The sequence below is a fragment of the Octopus sinensis genome, linkage group LG23, assembly GCF_006345805.1.
Source record: "Octopus sinensis linkage group LG23, ASM634580v1, whole genome shotgun sequence".
In the NCBI taxonomy this organism is placed as follows: Eukaryota; Metazoa; Mollusca; class Cephalopoda; order Octopoda; family Octopodidae; genus Octopus; species Octopus sinensis.
This window is the reverse complement of record NC_043019.1, coordinates 30192119-30203842: the sequence shown is the minus strand read 5'-3', so window position 1 is coordinate 30203842 and position 11724 is coordinate 30192119. Positions and strand designations below refer to the sequence as shown.

Here is an 11724-nt window from a genome sequence, read left to right as displayed (position 1 = left end):
TCATCCTTCCTGTATAAGTGTTTTAAACTTTTTAATCCTATTGCTGTACCTAACAACGAGTCTACAAATATAAATAGTGCACACAAACAAGAGTGAGCCCTTTATACAAGGAGAAGTCAAAAATTATGTGCACATTTGCCATAACATATCTTTATTATTGTCACACTGCCTCCGGCGCATACATGCTTATAGCTGGTACTATTGTGGTTATGTGATCTAAGTTTTAGCCTGATCAGGCTAACTTTTTTTTTTCTGGCTTTACAGGTGTGCACCAAAGAAGAACAAAGAGCAGTGATCAGAGAGATGGTAATGGTTTCTACCTGAATATTAATACTACTGGTTTCCTACCTGAGTATTAATATACTTCAGTAATTTCCTGATTCATTATGGCTAAGAATTCGGATTTCTTACACAAGAAACTATAACAGCTGTTTCAGTTATGCTATTAAATCGAAATGATTGTTTCATGGAAGACATGTTAGTCATTCAAAAATGTACAAAGACTGTTGAATACCTTTAAACATTTATTATTTATTTGGTGTCAAAATCTTCATCACAGAAACTGTAACCTGGTCTAATAATGATTTCAAATTTTTGCCACAAGGGCCGCTTGGAGGATGTGATTAAGCTGATTACATCGACCCCAGTGTGTAACTGGTGCTTATTTAATCAACCCCAAAAGGATGAAAGAAAAAGTCATCCTCGGTGGAATTTGAACTCAGAGCAAAGTGGTGGACGAAATACCTATTTCTTTACTACCCACAAGGGGCTAAACACAGAGAGGATAAACAAGGACAGACAAACGAATTAAGTCGGTTAAATCGACCCCCAGTATGTAACTGGTACTTATTTAATCGACCTGAAAGGATGAAAGGCAAAGTCGACCTCGGGGGAATTTGAACTCAGAATGTAGCAGCAGACGAAATACCACTAAGCATTTTGCCTAGCATGCTAACGGTTCTGCCAGCTCACCGCCTTGACCTGGTCTAATAATAAGATTGAACTTGCAAATAATTATTTGTTTTATGAGAACTTTCATAGCATTTAAAGCTGTCAAGCTTTGAAAAAAATTTTTTTGATAATCTTGTAATATATTCGCTGCTTTTTATAATTCTGACAAAAAAAAATAGCAACATGATTGAGTTTAAGAAACAGAGATAAGATCACTTGTAGGGCTAAAACATCAAGTAAAAGACTATAATTCCAAAAAAACTAGCAGATGGCATGAAAAAGAGTCAGGAAATGATTCTTTTATTTCCAGAATTGCAAATGATGTTATTTATCCACAATTACTGACAATGGCAAATCATGGCCTCGAAGCTATTAATTCAAAAAATCATGAATGTTTATCTAATGGTAATAATTGCTTTTCTCTTGCCAACTTTTTTGCAGCTATCAGTACTTTGAAAAATGAAACTTGAGAGGATGAGGATCTAAATGATAATCCTTTGGCATCCATTCAAGCAAGACACAAAAAGCAACAATTTTCACAGCGAATTAAGGCGTAGGTTAGTTCTGTGGAAAATCATATCCTTGGCATCTTAGCTATTCTGCACAGCTGGTTTTGACATTTATAAGGACATTTTGAAGATGTTTGCCAATACTAAAGACAGCTATTACGAAAGACTAGTAAACATTTCAACGATCATTTGTCACAAGAGTCTGTTTACTAGAATATCTTGTACATTCATTAATCAGCTAAGTCTGGTAGACATTTAGTATCAAGTCAATCTATTTATGCATAAAGTATTGATAATTAATTCTAGTAACTAAGTCATTTGTGAGATTTGGCATTGATTTCAAGGATCTTATTACATTGTTAGTGGAAGCGTAATGGCCCAGTGGTTAGGGCAGCAGACTCACGGTCATAGGATCGCGGTTTCGATTCCCAGACCGGGCATTGTGAGTGTTTATTGAGCAAAAACACCTAAAGCTCCATGAGGCTCTGGCAGGGGCCGGTAGCGATCCCTGCTGTACTCCTTCGCCGCAACTTTCTCTCACTCTTTCTTCTGTTGGCCTGCTCACTTAGCCAGCGGGGTGGCGTCATTTGATGGCTAAAACAATGTGAAGCGCATTGTGACCAGCGATATGTAGCAACATCTGATAGCCTGGTCGGTCACGGTGACATGATATTACATTGTTATAAATGCTGCTTTATCTTATGTTATTTTATTGTCATAAGTATTACTGCAAGATCAGCAACCAAATGTTGCTCGAATTTATATATATATATTGCTAACAGAAGCGAGCTACTGCCATCTCTAGCAGGCAAGGTGTCCAGTACTGAAGATGGGCAGAAAATAACTCGAAACCAACTGGTCTACGGTCTTGTTGCTAGAAGGTGGCAAGGGTTCGCTCCCCTGCTTACACTATATCAGTTGCAGATTGTATCGTTAACCTACTAGAGGAAATGTCCTCTTGGGGTTAAAACATTGCAGTAACGTCTGTTTGAAAGGAACAGCCGTGTTGAAGAAGCAACAAACACTACTTGCTAGTACCGCGTTCATCTCTTTCTTTTTTTTTTCTTTTATTTGTTTCAGTCATTTGACTGCAGCCATGCTGGAGCACCGCCTTTAGTCGAGCAAATTGACCCCAGGACTTATTCTTTGTAAGCCTAGTACATATTCTATCAGTCGCTCTTGCCGAACTGCTAAGTGACAGGGACGTAAATACACCAGCACCAGTTGTCAAGCGATGTTGAGGAGACAAACACACACATACTTTGCCTTTCGTCCTTCCGGGGTCGATTAAATAAGTACCAGTTATGCACTGGGATCGATATAATTGACTTAATCCATTTGCCTGTCCTTATTTGTCCCCTCTGTGTGTAGCCCCTGTGGGCAGCAAAGAAATAAGAAACTTCATATACTTTTGTCATGTTGACTAACATCAAATCACCAGGCCAATGAAGAAACCTCTATATAGATCTCTGACCAGCTAGAAATAGCAACCAAATCTCTCCAATATCTCACTCTGCAACCATAAATGAAGAAAAGATACATTTGATAATGAAGTCCTAAGCACATGAAGTATAGAAACAAGATGGAATAGCCATGGATGGAATATCTTTGATCATAGGTCTTCTCAGTCAGGAGTGACTCAGGGCTAAACAAGGATAACACCAATACAACACAGTTTATATTGGTAACAAATATGTCCATCTATTTTTAGGATGATGTAGTGTAACTGGAAGAAGATTCAAGTGTTATTTCTAGCAGGTGGCTTGATCACATAAAAGCCCCTTCAGTCGCTGGTGTTAATAGATGCTTAGGGTGGAGAAGAGAAATGGGTTTGAATGATCTGCAGTTTATAAATGTAATCAGGGTGGATGACAAGTGGCAAGGATTCGGAATAGAATAACTGAAGATAAAAGGAATTACAAGTGGTGTGTGTGTGTGTGTGTGTGTGTGTCTGTGTATGCGTGTGCAAGGGTGTGTGTTTGTGTGTATGTGTGAGTGGGGGGGTGTTTGTGTATGCATCTGTGTTTATGTGAGAGTGTTTCTGTGTGTGTGTGTGTGTACATGTGTCTATTGTCTGTATGTGTGTGCGTTATGCATGTGTGTGCTGTGTGTGCATGTATGTGCATGTGTGTGTTGTGTGTGTGTATGTGTGTGCATGTATGTGCATGTGTGTGTTGTGTGTGTGTATGTGTGTGCATGTATGTGCATGTGTGTGTTGTGTGTGTGTATGTGTGTGCATGTATGTGCATGTGTGTGTTGTGTGTGTGTATGTGTGTGCATGTATGTGCATGTGTGTGTTGTGTGTGTGTATGTGTGTGCATGTATGTGCATGTGTGTGTTGTGTGTGTGTATGTGTGTGCATGTATGTGCATGTGTGTGTTGTGTGTGTGTATGTGTGTGTGTGTCTGTGTGCATGCATGTGCATGTGTGTGTGTGTGTGTTTGTGTTTGTGTATGCATCTATATTTATGTGAGAGTGTTTATGTGTATGTGTGTGTGTGTGCATGTGTGTGTGTGTCTAGACTTAATTCCTTGCACAGTTTAACACACCCATTGGGTCTTTGGTAACCCTTTTGCAAGGTCCACTCTCTGCCAACATCGAGGGTCTCCTGTCTTAGGATAAATTCCTCTCCACATTCCATCAGTTTTGGAGGCTCTGAAAAAGTTCTTAAATGCTTCTCTTTTGCCTTTGACTAAATCACTGCTCACCCCATTTCAAACAAATAAATGTGATTGGACGCATTTGTGAATATGTGGGTGATGTAAGGAGTTACTGGTATGCACCTAAGTTTGCATTGTCTGCCTATGCATATGGGTGCACGGTTGTTTATGCATAGGTCTGTAACTCTGTATGTGTGTGTGTGTGTGTACATGTTCATATCTGTATGCACAAGTCTCTCTATATGTGCATGCCAGTTAAATCCGTGTTGTATGTGTGTGTTTTTATTAAGACTTGTTGCTACTTATTGATATGGGAACAGAACGCTTCAATGCAGTTTTGTTTAATCGGTAATATGAATAGATTTAGTAGCTTTTACAATATCTCCTCTCCTCATCTCTTGGAAGTCAGCCAGAAAAGATGAACGAAATGTGTAAACAAAGAGAAGCAGAGACAGAAAGACAAGGGCACAATCAGTGCTGAAGATAACAAAACCGTATGTGTATATGGCAGAGAAAACTCCCATTATTTATTGACAAAACCGTGGGAAGGGTAGCTCTTTTAGGAAACATACTCTGAAATGAAACTTGCAGTCAAAATAGCATCCATCATCTTGCAATGCTTAGCACTTTGACTTGCAATGCCGACCGAGGGAGTGGCATATGTTGCACAAGCTTTTGTCACTTAAACCGAATGATGTATAGATATCTCACTACAGAATGTTTGTTCCTTCTCGAGCCACGCTTGGCTCAGCAAGAGGAAAGAGTGGGGAAAGACTGCTTCTTAGATAGATACAAATCCCTGGCTAGGTCATTCAGGTCTTCCTGGTCATTCAGGTCAATTCTGGTCATTCAGGTCTTCCTGCATGATCCAGTGGGGCTCGTTGCCACTTGCTCCTAAATAAACAAGTAGCTTGTTTACCAACCACATGGTTTCGGGTTCAGTCCCACTGCGTGGCATCTTGGGTAAGTGTCTTCTACTATAGCCTCGGGCCGACCAAAGCCTTGTGAGTGGATTTGGTAGACGGAAACTGAAAGAAGCCCGTCGTATATATATATGCGTGTGTGTGTTTGTGTGTCTGTGTTTGTTCCCCTAGCATCCGATGCTGGTGTGTTTATGTCCCCGTTACTTAGCGGTTCGGCAAAATAGACCGATAGAATAAGTACTGGACTTACAAAAGAATAAGTCCCGGGGTCGAGTTGCTCGATTAAAGGCGGTGCTCCAGCATGGCCGCGGTCAAATGACTGAAACAAGTAAAAGAGTAAAAGAGTAAAGAGAGGGATCAACTTGGCAGAATTTTCCCCTGAAGGCATTTCTTCATCTGATGAAGGAAGAAGATCCTTATTTGCTGGGGGTGTAGGGACAGAGAGATGATCTGAGTGGGGGACAGGTCTCATAGCTGAAGGAAGGTTGGGATATTTGATCTTTTTTCTAGAAGAAGCATTGAAACTTGTTATATTTGTTAGACAAAAATAACAATCATCTGCATGGCTTCATGGCTCTCTCCAGACCATCAGGACAGCAAAGCTGAAGGCTGCTTTCTTGCCATTAAATCATGCAGTTAGTTCATTGTTGCAAGGTTTTCAATAGATGTGTGGGGCCCAAGATTTGCCCTGATCTCCAATTTTACGGTCAAAACAATGAAAATATCAGTTCTCAGGAGGGAAGTAATTGCTTGGCGTTGTGCAACTGTCGTGAAATCCCTACACATGTAGCAGAATTTGCCTTGTTGATGCATCCTCAGTCTTTTGAAGTACCTGAAGCTATTGTAGATATATATATCGTATGTATTACAAAAATCTGGCAAAAAAATAAAAATTGGTCATATATATATGGTTACGTGAATTGTTGCAAAATCATAATAATGTTCATCTCAAAAACCAGAGGTGATGAGTGAAAAGTAGTTTTGTATCTGAAATCAGCACCCTAAAATTAGACTAGAACGACTATTTTTATTATTGTATTTGGGGATGGTCATGTTGCTAGTTTAGCCAATAAAATACATGCACTATATATTTGGTGTTAATTTGCTTCAGCTTTTTTTTACTTTTTACATTAAAATAAAATAAAGCTGAAGCAAATTAAAAGCAAATATAGAGTGCGTATGTTTTTATTGGCTAAACTGGCAACACGACCATCCCCAAATACAACAATATCTGTTTCAACACACGATTTCACATCAAGAATCTTGCAAAACAAATATATAAACGTAATGACTATTTTTATGTTTGCCTCAATTGCTTTGTAAACCAGTGTTATCAAGCAAACAGGAGTGTCTTTACATGGTTGCTCAAAATAGCAGGTAGATTCTCTTTCAAACCGCACCTTACTGCCCTTAACCTTTAGCATTCAGATTACTCCATCAAATGTAATGCTTATTTATTCACATTGAGTGGAATTAGTCATGAATTATCTCATAGTTTCAAGATTTCGAGGGTGGGAATCTTTATTTTTAGAATTACATTGTGGGTGTGTTTGAGGTCAGATTTGGTTAGTTTAAATGTAAAACAGAACATTTGGACCAGATGTGGGTGGTTTAAATTCTAAAGGGATGAACTAACAATGTTTAACCAGAAAAGATTATTTACAACATAAAATGGCAGTCCTGGTTTAGGACAAATGTTACTGTAATTTAGCCCCAGGAGATGTTGTCTCCAGCTGGCTATATGACACGATCTGTGTCCTTATATTTTCGAAAATATAAGGATACAGATCGCATTGTATAGCCATCTGGAGACAATGTCTCATGAGGTTAAATTACAGCAACATCCGTCCTAAACCAGGACTGCCATGTTACGTTGGCAAATAATCTTTACTCCAAAGTACTGTTGCTGAATATCTCTCGTTGTGAGATTTACAAACAGTAATTTTCTAGCTTTTAACCAGTATAATAATCCTCTTCTACTAAACTTGTCTTTTCTAATACATGGTTATCAGGTAAATTTATCATACTACAGTAAACTAGTAGCACTATTTATAGTATTTTTTTCCCACTGGTTTGATTTATCAAGTCAAGTGTAGGACACTTGATAAGAGACACTGATTACAGTTCACTTCCAGTACTATTTTGGTGATTTGCTACCATTCTGTCTCATCTCATTGTCGACATAGAGTTGATATATATAGCTCTCTATTTAAATCTCTATATCTGTCTTCTTTTCACACTTCCCCTCTTCTACTTTGATTTATCAATAACATCTCCTCTTCCCTCACACTATCCCTCCTTATATATATATATACCCACATGCTTTTGAACTTTATGCCTCTCTTTTTTCGTCACCTTAATCTCTCTATCTCTCTCTCTCTCTCTCTACTGATGCATCTTTAACACTTCATTATCTCACCCTCAACTCTTAGATATATATATATAGGTATATATATATACATACATACATACATACATACATACATACATATACAAACATACATACATATACAAACATACATACATACATACATACATACATACATATATACATACATACATACATACATTCATACATACATACATACATACATACATACATACATATACACATATACATACATACATACATACATATACACATATACATACATACATACATACATATACACATATACATACATACAACCGTTCAAGAATTTGGACCCGGAGATCTCCATTTCCAGCGACTTCGAGGGCCACCTCCCAGTACTGTCGGGCATCAACAAAGAGCCCTCAACCACAACAAAATGACTAAAGTTTTTTTTTCCTTAAGGTCTGGGGTCTCCCGCCCCTAAACCCTAGACCATCTCCTAATCACCCTTACCCGTCTTGTTGCTTAACAACAACAACAGCAACTACATACATACATCATCATCATTGTCGTTTAACATCCGTTTTCCATGCTGGCATGGGTTGGACGGTTCGACTGGCGTCTGGGAAGCCAGGAGGCAGCACCAAGCTCCAGTCTGATCTGGCAGTGTTTCTACAGCTGGATGCCCTTCCTAACGCCAACCACTCTGAGACTGTAGTGGGTGCTTTTTACGTGTCACCGGCACATACATACATATTTATATATGAGAAAAGAATATTGCATCACATATGTTAACGACCCTATACTATTTTGGGAAAAAATTCCCCTTTCCAAATAGAAGAAGGGAAACATAATCAAGCAGTTTGGTGAAATGCATTGTTATCAACACAGGCTGCCAATAGGTTTTTGCAAACATTTATCTCATTTACACATATTGCAATGCTTTGAGCAAATCAGAGTACTTTTAGTGACTAAGTGGTTAGGGTATTCAGCTTGCTATCATAGGGTCACGAGTTCAATTCCCAGTGGCTTGTTGTGTCCCTGAGAAAGACACTTTATTTCATTTTTACCTCAGTCCACTCAGCTTGCAAAGATGAGTAGTACCTGTATTTCAAGGGGCCAGCCATGTCACACTATGTGTCATGCTGAATCTACCTGAGAAATATGTGAAGGGGTACACATGTCTGGAGTGCTCATGAGCAAGCTGTTCCATTGATATATAAGCTATTTGAATTCATACTTAATGTACATATACTGTACACACACACACACACACCACACACACACACACACACACACACACACACACACACATATATATATATTATATATATATTTATCTATATATATAAAGCTGAAGTTGTCTGTGTGTGGCAGGTTTGGTAGCCTTCAGCTAACACTATCTCCTCCGAGACCCAAATTTGAGAGTATGATAGAAGGCTTGCTCTTCATTCCGTAGAAGATAAAATTCAAATCGGATCATGTTAACACCAAAAATTATTTACATCAAAAAGGTGCTTTTTTTACTATGAAAATCCCTATTTTTTACGATTTTTTGACTGCTGTGTCGCTATTTTTTGGGAGTATTTCAACCAGAAAAATGTTCACTTAAATAATGCAAAAATTTTTAGTTTTCAAAAATTCCCATTCTAAAGGATCGAAACAAACCCGAGCAACGCCGGGTGATACTGCTAGTATATAAATATATATAAGCATCTCTTATAGATAAATAGTATTAAAACAAAGACAAATACGAGTAGCAGGTGATAGTCACTTGTTGAAGCTAATAAACAAAAGTTTAGATCTAGCAATTCCACCGCTGTTACTAGGCGACCTTTGCCTGCTGCTAATATTTGTCTGTGTTTTCAACATCATTAGAGATGCTTTCTTAAGATAAATACAGCAGTGTAGAATGCTTTCAATAATATATATACATTAAGCGTGTACAGTGATCCCTCGCTACTTCGTGGTTCAACTATCGCAGATTCACGACTCTGCAGATTTTTAAAATATACATATATATATATATATATGTGAAGGCCTAAAATTTTTCATTAAATCCATTAAAATATTAATAATAAATATTATTTCCTAGTCTAGGAACCACAAAACAAGTGTAAAATAGCAAAAGAAGCATATACAGGGGTATTTGAACTTAAGACGGGCTGTGATTGGTGCAATGGAGAGAGACGACGAATCACAGCTTTCTATTTTGTAATCTGGCCTGTGTAACAGTAACAATCTTTATTTTTGTAAACCTAAAGTGTTATTGCTTAACAGTTGTCCTTGTTATTAATAGACTACTGTAATGGGTGGGTTGTTAACAGTACAGGGAGGGTTTTAAAAGTCCAAATACACGTTAAATAAATACTGTAAATATGGTGTCACTACTTTGCGGAAATTCAGTTATCACGGCCGGTCTCGGAACCAATCTACCACGATAAACGAGGTATCACTGTATACAGATTGCTAATTTTGAACTAAATCTAATTCTGTTGCTAAAGATGAATTATTGCCCAGTTTTCTGGCCAAATACAAACATCAGTGACCTTACAATCTTTGTTTATCCATATCAGCTAGTTTAGATTTGCTTGGCATGAGGTGACTTACATATCTGCTACTGATGATGCTAAAATCAGAAATCTAGAACTAGCGATTCTACTACTGCTGCTAGCTGACCTTTGACTGCTGCTGGGCATTCAAGAACATCTGTTTCCTGAGTACACTTAGTGTTTAATGTTTCATTTTGGGATTTGGTTTGCAAGATTCTTTATATGACTTCGTGTGTTGAAGCATATTCTGTTGAGTCTGGGGAGAGTCATTTTCTTTTTGTGCCTTATAATGTAACACACTCACCAGTAAAATGGTACCGCAGAGGCAGTACCATGGCCAATGAGGTAAATCCAAGGTGTGGTTATTGCTAGTTGGAAACTAATAATAATAATAATAATAATAATAATAATAATAATTATCCTTTCTATTAAAGGCACAAGGCCTGAAATTTGGGGGCGGGGCTAAGTCGATTACATCGACCCGAGTATGTAACTGGTACTTAATTTATCGACCCTGAAAAAGGATGAAAGACAAAGTCAACCTCAACACAATTTGAACTCAGAATAATAATAATAACAACAACAACAACAACAACAACAACAACAATAATCCTTTTTAACTAAAGGCACAAGGCCTGAAATTTTGTGAGGAGGGGACTAGTCAATAACATTGACCCCAGTGTTTTGTTGGTACTTGATTTATCAAGCCCGACAAGATGAAAGGCAAAGTAGACCAAGGCAGAATAAGAATGATGATGATGATGATAATGAAGATGATGATAATGATGATGATGATGATGATGATTTCTGACGTAGGCGCAAGACTCTGTAATAGTAACAGTGACAAAAAACTAAACGACTATAAACTGCTTTCGTATAATTTAAGATGCACAATATTAAGCTAAAAAATAGTAACAAGAACAACACAAGCAATAAAGTATTTTGTTGAACACCAGCTATCCCCCCACCCCCACTACTTAATTAACCAATCAAACAACCAACCAACAAACCAGCCAGGTTGCCAACACCCCACCACCACCACCACCACATTGGTTTAAAACTAAAGTAATATAATAATGAAACAGGTTCATTTATCATTACTGATATGGGATCCATTAACCATTATCATAATTATTATTGATATGGAATACAGGAAAGTGAAGTCTGGTTAATAGCTGTCTTTCCTTCCTTCTTCCTTCCTTTTCCTTTTTTGTTTTAATGAATTAAATTTTGTAGATTGTGCAAGGAAAACAAATTTTAAAATAATTTCAAAATCTCTCTTGAACTCAATAATTAAAAGGTGACACATAATTCAAAGCTATATATGCATGGTCTGATCAATAAGTATCCGGACTCTTGCCAAATAAATGAAGCTAATGCACACTTAGTGAACTCTGCTGTGAATGTGCACTAAGTTTTAACATTCTAGCTTAACTCTTGGAATCATAAAGATAGCACTATATTTTCTGGCACACAATTCAATATAATATATAATGTAAACATTCAAACATCGTCACTATCTTTCCAAACCCTGCTGCCTATCTCAAAGAATTTTTGGTCCTCCAAAGTAGTCTCAGTGTATAAGTCAACTTACCTTTCTTTGGCTTTAAATTCTGGTCAGAAAGTTCGACTTATATGCTGGAAAATATATTATGTACATATAATAAGACAGAAGTGTACAATTTGAAAAAAATTTAGCTGCTATTTTTAACAGGTCTAGCAACTGTGTAGAGGTTTCCTTCATTGACTGAAACATCCACTCATTATTTTCTGGCA

At 37.6% G+C, this 11724-nt stretch overlaps 1 non-coding gene across 1 annotated transcript; it reads left to right on the top strand.

The window, feature by feature from the left end:
- Window positions 1–10259: 10259 nt before the first annotated feature.
- On the top strand, window positions 10260–10393 carry LOC115223735. The gene has a single exon (XR_003882826.1). It is a non-coding gene; the product is annotated as a U4 spliceosomal RNA (small nuclear RNA).
- The last annotated feature ends 1331 nt before the right edge of the window (window positions 10394–11724 follow it).